This window comes from Hevea brasiliensis, chromosome 17 (assembly GCF_030052815.1).
Source record: "Hevea brasiliensis isolate MT/VB/25A 57/8 chromosome 17, ASM3005281v1, whole genome shotgun sequence".
Lineage (NCBI taxonomy): Eukaryota > Viridiplantae > Streptophyta > Magnoliopsida > Malpighiales > Euphorbiaceae > Hevea > Hevea brasiliensis.
This window is the reverse complement of record NC_079509.1, coordinates 43,191,219-43,198,904: the sequence shown is the minus strand read 5'-3', so window position 1 is coordinate 43,198,904 and position 7,686 is coordinate 43,191,219. Positions and strand designations below refer to the sequence as shown.

General features: G+C 36.6%; 1 non-coding gene across 1 annotated transcript; it reads right to left on the bottom strand.

Annotated features, from left to right (window-relative positions):
• Window positions 1–4,905: 4,905 nt before the first annotated feature.
• Window positions 4,906–5,012, bottom strand: LOC131175684 (small nucleolar RNA R71). The gene has a single exon (XR_009145876.1). It is a non-coding gene; the product is annotated as a small nucleolar RNA R71 (small nucleolar RNA).
• Between the last annotated feature and the right edge of the window lie 2,674 nt (window positions 5,013–7,686).

The following is a 7,686-nucleotide window of genomic DNA, read 5'->3' as shown; positions in this document are numbered from 1 at the left end:
TCAGATGTAACAAATAAATATTACGAATATGAGTAAGATTGTTAACTAGAATGGTCAGAGGACCAATGATTAGATAAATAATTTTAACATGACCTCAATGGTCATTCAATAAGGAAACATGAATCGAAATATTAGACAGAAAAATAGTAAGAGAAGATTGGTGTTATACAAACAAATTAAATATTGTATTAGATTGTTAAAAGTCTTATACAAATTCAAAGGAAGGAAGAATATACGATCATATAAAAAGGAGAAAATAAATGTATGACGATTGTACGACGACTGTTGGGTAAAATTTTGCGGACGAAATTTATTTTAAAGGGGGGAAAATTGTAACACCCCTATGTTCGGTAGTGTGTTCTACTGTTTCGGTGACCAGTGTCTATCTGGACAGCTAGAATGCTTGAAACTACACTTAATTGTTAGTGAGAAGATATGAAATAATAAAATACAATAGAGAAAAAGACAAGTAAAATAAAGAAAAAATAAAAGAGAGAAAATGTAACTAAGTTAAATGAGCCAAAAATCGTAGCGATGGGTGATCGCATCGGGAAGTTGCGACGTGGACCATTGACTAGCTCTGGACCGCGGGAAACCCTGGGAAATATTTTTAAGACTTAAATAAACTTCTATTGAAGTATAAATGATATTAGAAATATCAAAGAAAAATTAATTAATTAGTACAAAAAAAAAATGAAAAATCGAGAAATCGATAAAAATCGGTGTTACCAAAAAATCGGGAGTACAACCCGAATAGGGGCACTTTGGTCATTTGACACCTAGAATTGGCTTTTGACCTAAATGTCAATGAAAAATAAATAGTATTACATTTGGAAAATCTAATGAAAAATGGAATTAAAGATAAAAATGTAATTTAAGAGAAATTAAGGTCAAAATTGCAATTATTGAAACCTTAGAATATAATATAATTAAAGTATGTTTAGTGGAGCACTAAGTGGACACATAAATACTTAAAATGAGGACAGATTTCCCCACTCACTTCATCATCCTCACTAAGCTCTCTCATGGCTGAAAATGGTTTCTCTCAAACTCTCCCATGGCCGTTTCATGCAAAGTCCTCATCTACCATGATTCAAGCCATGATTCCTATAAGTGTCTTCATTAAAAGTGGTCTACACACCTTGGGCAGCCTTTAGGGAACAAGAAAGAAGAGATTTAGTGGAGATTTGAGGAAGTCCACAAGAGGTAAGTAACCATTTCTTCTTTCTTTCTTTGTTAAAGCTTGTGTGGGTGTTGTGGTGAGTTGATTTGTGGAAGAAATGTTGAGGTTTGATGAGTTTTTGAAGTGTACCATTTTGGGCAGCCACAGAAGTGAAAGGTAAGTGGTTTGTTCTTATATGAATTTGATGGGTAATGAAGTTAATTAGAGTTCTTAAATGTATAAGAGTTTGATTTTTATGTATATGTGTGAATTGTGAATGTAAAGTGAGATCACATGTTGAAATTGGGAAGCTTGATGTATATGAACAATTTGGGCAGCCTTATGGTGAAGTTGGAAGGGTTTAAATTCATGAAAGGTTTGTTGAATTATGGTACTAAAAGTGGCAGCATATGAATTTAGTAGAGAATGAATATGTAATTTGATGATGGAAGTTATGTGTAATGGTTAGGAGTATTATGTGTATATGTTATTATAAATGGACTTTGTAATTTAAGATTTGTATTTGGTGTATTTAAAGTCATTATATTCTGCCAAAGTGACTATAAAATGAAGTGATAAATGGTTGTGGTATGATACAAATGCAGAATTTGGTTTGGGAATGAAGTATGGTTAGTTGAATGTGTGAATGGTTAAGGCTTCAAAAATGTGTTAAGGGCAGTATGTGTTTTAGGCTATAAATGGAATTGAGTGACTCCAATTGGTATGAGGCTAATTGGAGATGAAACTAGGCACAAAATGTGCCAACTTTTATGAAGAAAGCCTACCTAAATTCTGTCCAAAAAGTGGCATGAGAATTGACCAAATCCGGATTACTGACTTTGCAAACCTGAAAATTGACCATTTGAACAGCAGTCAGTATTTTGGCCATAACTCACTCAAAACAGGTCCAAATGACCTGAAATTTATACCATTGATAGCTTAGACATAGAGCTACAAATCTTGTGAAGACACTAAAACCCAGAAATGACCATAAGCAAGTCAAAATGCTTGCAAAACTTAGGGTATAAAAACTGCCAGAACCGGAAATGACCTAAGTTTGCCATTTTATTGCAATCTGTCTAGCAATAGTAAAATGACATAACTTGGTCTAGTAAACTCCAAATGACCTAAAATTTATGAAAAAAATTTCACTAAGACATAGACTTACAAGTTTGTAATTGGGACCAGAACCCGAAAACTGAGGGAACTAGGTCATCTGGCTAGGTTAATATAGCATACCAAAATCCGATAATTTGCAATAAAATGCAATACACTTTAAAATGAAATTGGTAACATATACCAACACTTGAGGACCATAAAATGTGACATTGGTAACATTAAAATTAATGCACCTAGTATGCATTAAAGGTCAACATTATAGGTTGACTAATGAAAGGAGTAATATCAATAAAATTTAATTATGGAACCTTATGATTAGAAACAATTTAACTGAGTACTGAAACACTTTAAATTGTGTGTTTTAGTTGAGAAGGATATTGAATAGTGATACACTTGAATTGTATAGATATTTTTAAGCATATTTGTATTCTAAATCATAGCATTTAGACAAGTATTTTCATGCATAATAGTTGATTTTTCATTAGTTTTCATAAATTCAATTGCCAAGCCCTTAATTCCATGTTTTTTGCATTATTTCAGGTGTTTTGGTGAAGCCCCAAAGGATGGATGTGCAAAGGAAAGCCTGGAGAGGTAAAAAGACAAAAAAGAATTGTTGTTGATACAAAATACACAGGTCGTGTAAACCAAGCACTAGACCCGTGTAACTCCCTGCCAGAAGAAAGCCAAGAGAATCGATGAGAAACACAAAGTACACAGGTCGTGTAAGTAGACCCATGTAAATCTCTGCCGAGCACAAGCTTGAAGAACCTTATGGGAACAAAAGTACACGACCCATGTACTCAGGCTCGTGTAGTTGGCACAGACCCATGTAACTTTCTGTGCCAAAACAAGACCACGTGATTCTCCTCCAGCAATTTACATGGCCCTACTTTGCAGGAACCGTGTAGTGACACACGGGCCGTGTACTATGCTACAGCCTATTTTTTGACTCAAATTCCTCTCCTGTTTTCTGGTTCGAATGAGACTCCTAAAGCCTTTCGGACTCAAAATGACCTAACCCTATGGCAACCAATATAAATAGAAAAGAAAACACCAGGAAAGAGGGCGGCCACTGTCGTCAGGAATGCTGCTGAAGGTTGTTGTTGTCGTGCTCTACATTAGTACCAAAAGAAGTCTTTCAGCTGAAGCTCCATAAGATCAAAGCTGAAACTCTCTTTGGTTCCTTCGTTTCTTCTCCTTAGACAGAATTTTATTACTTTATTTCTTTTGCATAACTCACTTTTTTTATTATTTTTACTTTTTGTCATGATATTTGCTGAACTCACCATGAGTGAGTAGTTTTCTTATTCTGGATTTGGGAGAGTAGCTCTTGTAATTATTATTATGGATGAACACTGAGTTTTATTGATTGGATTTGAGATTTGTTTCTTGATTTAATTTCTTGTGATCTTAATGCATGCTATGTGTTGGTACCCACTTAGTTATGATTATAGATGTTAACTGAAGGACTGAAAGGTGAAGATTAACATTAGAAAATCGAGATCTTAAACCAAGGAATTCTGACCTAGACATAGGTTGATACCTTTGTGGAACCTAAAAATTGGTCAAATGTCTTAAAGGATTTTAATTGATTTGATCACCACGAAAGTAGGGTTCGAGTTAATTAGAATACACCCTAGATGCCTTGAGAGAGGATCTAGGATAGCTTAGGACTGATTTCCATCAAGGAAAATGACCCTTAATTCAGTAAATAAATGAGATAACATCCCTAGTATGATTAAAGTGTGAAATCTTAATTCCAAAATTGCTTCAAATAAATCATTTCGTTTTAAGTTTACCATTTTATTATTTAAAGTTAACAAACTTTATTCCCTAAGTATTCGATAGCCTAGACAGTCAAGATTTCTGTGTAGATTGGTACTTGCTAAACAAAAATTCCTCGTGGGAACGATACTCTACTTATCACTTTATTACTTGTTAGCGATACATGCACTTGTGGTAATTGCAAAATAGCGAAACAAGTTTTTGGCGTCGTTGTTGAGGAATTTTGTTTTTAGTAATATTAAGCGATAGGCGATTTAGCTGATTTAGGCAATTATATTTATTATTTTATTTTATTTTATTGGTTGTATTTCTTTTCTTTTCTCTCAGGTACCCGATCTGGTATATGACCAGAACAAAGCCAGAAGAAATTTTGGACTGTGATCCAAAAATAGACAGAACTCTGAAAGCCATCAGAAAGGAAAGGAAACATTAAGAGCACGATCAAGGAGATCCCAAAATCCCAACCATGGTCGATAATAATGACAGACCAAGACTCTTGAGAGATTACGGAGCTCCATCTGTCCAAGGATTTCAGCCCAGTGTCACTAGACCCACAGTGGAAGCCAACAACTTTGAATTAAAACCAGTATGGCTCCAAATGATTCAACAAACCCAGTTTGCAGGTTCACCAACAGAGGACCCACACTACCACCTCTAGTGTTTTCTTGCCTTATGTGATACATTCAAGATGAATGGAGTGTCTGATCAAGCAATTCCCATTCTCCCTTCGAGATAGGGCAAGGAAGTGGTTACTTTCTCAACCTGCTGGAACATTCACTACCTAGGAAAACCTCTCTCAAGCTTTTCTAGTAAGATATTTCCCACCTGCAAAGACTGCAAAGCTGAGACTTGAACTCAACACCTTCAGACAAAAGGAGGGAGAATCACTCTATGACACATGGGAAAGATATAAAGACTTACAAAGGGAATGTCCACACCATGGCATAGAAGATTGGCTATTAGTGCAAAATTTCTATAATGGATTACTACCCTCTACAAGGAGCATAGTTGATTCAGCTGCAGAGGGTGATCTAATGGAGAAAACAGTGCCATAAGCACTTGAACTCCTAGAAAGGATTGCATACCATAACTATGAGTGGTCAAACGAAAGAGGAAATGCAAGAAGAACTGCAGGAGTCCTGGAAGTAGATGCCCTGAGCAGGATAAATGCCCAGTTTGATCAGCTCACAAAGAAACTCGAAAGAATGCAAGCCAACACAGTTGGTACAAATAGTCAACATGAAAGCAGCTACAAAGGAGGGTACATGAATTCAGAATACTATAATTTCAACGAACCTATAGAACATATGAACTATGTGAATAATGGAGGAAACTTCAACCAGGGGCAGCCAAACAATCCGTATTCAAATACTTACAACCCTGAATGGAAAAACCACCCAAACTTCTCATGGTCCAGTCCGCAGAACCAGCCAATAAATAAGCAACAAGGGTACAAACCTCCACCACCCCCTGGATTTCAGAACAGAGGTCAGAACCTTGCACAGCCATCACTACCTCTCCAACCTCAATAACCTGAATCGAAAATAACCATGGAAACCATGATGAAAGGATTCCTAGTAGCTCAACAACAACAAACTGAATTGATTAAACAGCTGACTTCCAGAATGGACCAACTTGCTACCCAAAATAAGATGCTAGAGAATCAAATTGCTCAGCAGGCAAGTTCTTCAAGTAAGGCTACTGACAAACTTCCAAGTCAACCAGAAATGAACCCAAGGGAGCATTGTAAGGCAGTTGCACTGAGGAGTGGGAAAACTCTATTACAACCAGAGGTAGAATCGACAGAGGAAACCATAGAAAAATCTAAAGACCAAGCAGAGAAAAAGGAGGAAAAAGCTAAGAAAGATCAAGAAGAGGAAGCAAGGAAGATAAAGAAATTACCAGAACCATACCAGCCTCCTTTACCTTTTCCCCAGAGATTTCACAAAGTCAAATTGGACAAGCAGTTTGGGAATTTTTCGGAAGTTTTACAGAAACTTTACATTAACATCCCCTTCACTGAAGCACTTTTTCAGATGCCATCTTATGCCAAATTTCTTAAGGAAATTCTGTCAAAGAAAAGTAAGCTAGAGGACTATGGAACAGTAGCTCTAACAGAGGAATGCAGTGCCATTCTGCAAAACAAACTGCCTCTAAAGTTGAAGGATCCAGGAAGCTTCTCCATACCCTGTATCATTGGTAACAAGAAAATTGACAAGGCCCTCTGCGATCTTGGAGCAAGCGACAGCCTAATGCCTCTATCAATATGCAAAAAGCTGGAAATTGGGGAACTGAAACCCACAACAATCTCATTACAATTTGCTGATTGATCCATTAAATATCCTGGAGGGATGCTTGAAAACATCCCTATCAAAGTGGGCAAATTCTTCATTCCAGTAGACTTTGTTGTCCTTGAGATGGAAGAAGATGTCCAAATTCCCATCATCTTGGGAAGACCATTCTTGGCAACTGTCGGAGCCATCATAGACGTCAAAAATGGACGATTAACCCTCAAGATAGGAGAAGAAGAAGTGGAGTTCAACTTGTTCAACACAATGAAACACAAATTTGAACTTGATGAATGCTTCAAGGTTGACATAATTAACGAACAAGATAAAGAGGAATTTCATAAGACACATCCTAAAGATCCTCTTGAAGCATGTATTGTGCACAGCCACACAATGGATGATGAAAATACTGAAATAGCAGCATATGCACAATAGTTGGCAGCTCCTCCAACCCTACCTTTAGCTAAGGCTTCTGAGATGGAGGATTTAAAGGAGGAACAAACCGAAGGTAAGCTCCAGGAAAATGCCGAACAGGTAGAGCTTAAACCTCTCTCGTCTTTGTTAAGGTATGCATTTCTAGACTTAAATTCTAAATATCCTGTTACAATCAATGCTAGCCTGTCTAAGTTAGAAGAGGAAAAATTGTTAAGAGAACTTAGGATCCATAGCAAAGCATTAGGGTATAAAATAGAAGACCTGAAGGGAATCAACCCTTCGATTTGCATGCATAGGATACCCATGGAAGAAAACAGTAAACCCACAATCGAACACCAGAGAAGACTTAACCCAAACATGAAAGAGGTAATCAAGAAAGAAATTTTAAAACTTCTAGATGCAGGTATCATATACCCAATTTCTAATAGTAAATGGGTTAGTCCAGTACATATAGTTCCTAAGAAAGGTAGGACAATTGTTATCCATAATGCAAGCAATAAACTAATCCCTATTAGAGTAGTCACTGGTTGGCGAATGTGCATAGATTATAGAAAATTGAATGGTGCCACTACAAAAGGCCATTTCCCCCTCCCCTTCATTGACCAAATGCTAGAAAGATTAGCGAAACACTCTTATTTCTGTTACCTGGATGGGTATTCGGGATTCTTTCAAATTCCTATTCACCCAGAAGACCAAGAAAAGACAACATTCACTATAGAACATTGGCATATAGGAGAATACCTTTTGGTCTTTGTAATGCCCCTGCTACCTTTCAAAGATGCATGATGGCTATCTTTTCTTATTATATTGAAGATATTATGGAAGTTTTTATGGATGATTTTTCTGTCTATGGAACTACTTTTTATGATTGCCTGGCTAATTTATCTAAGGTGTTGC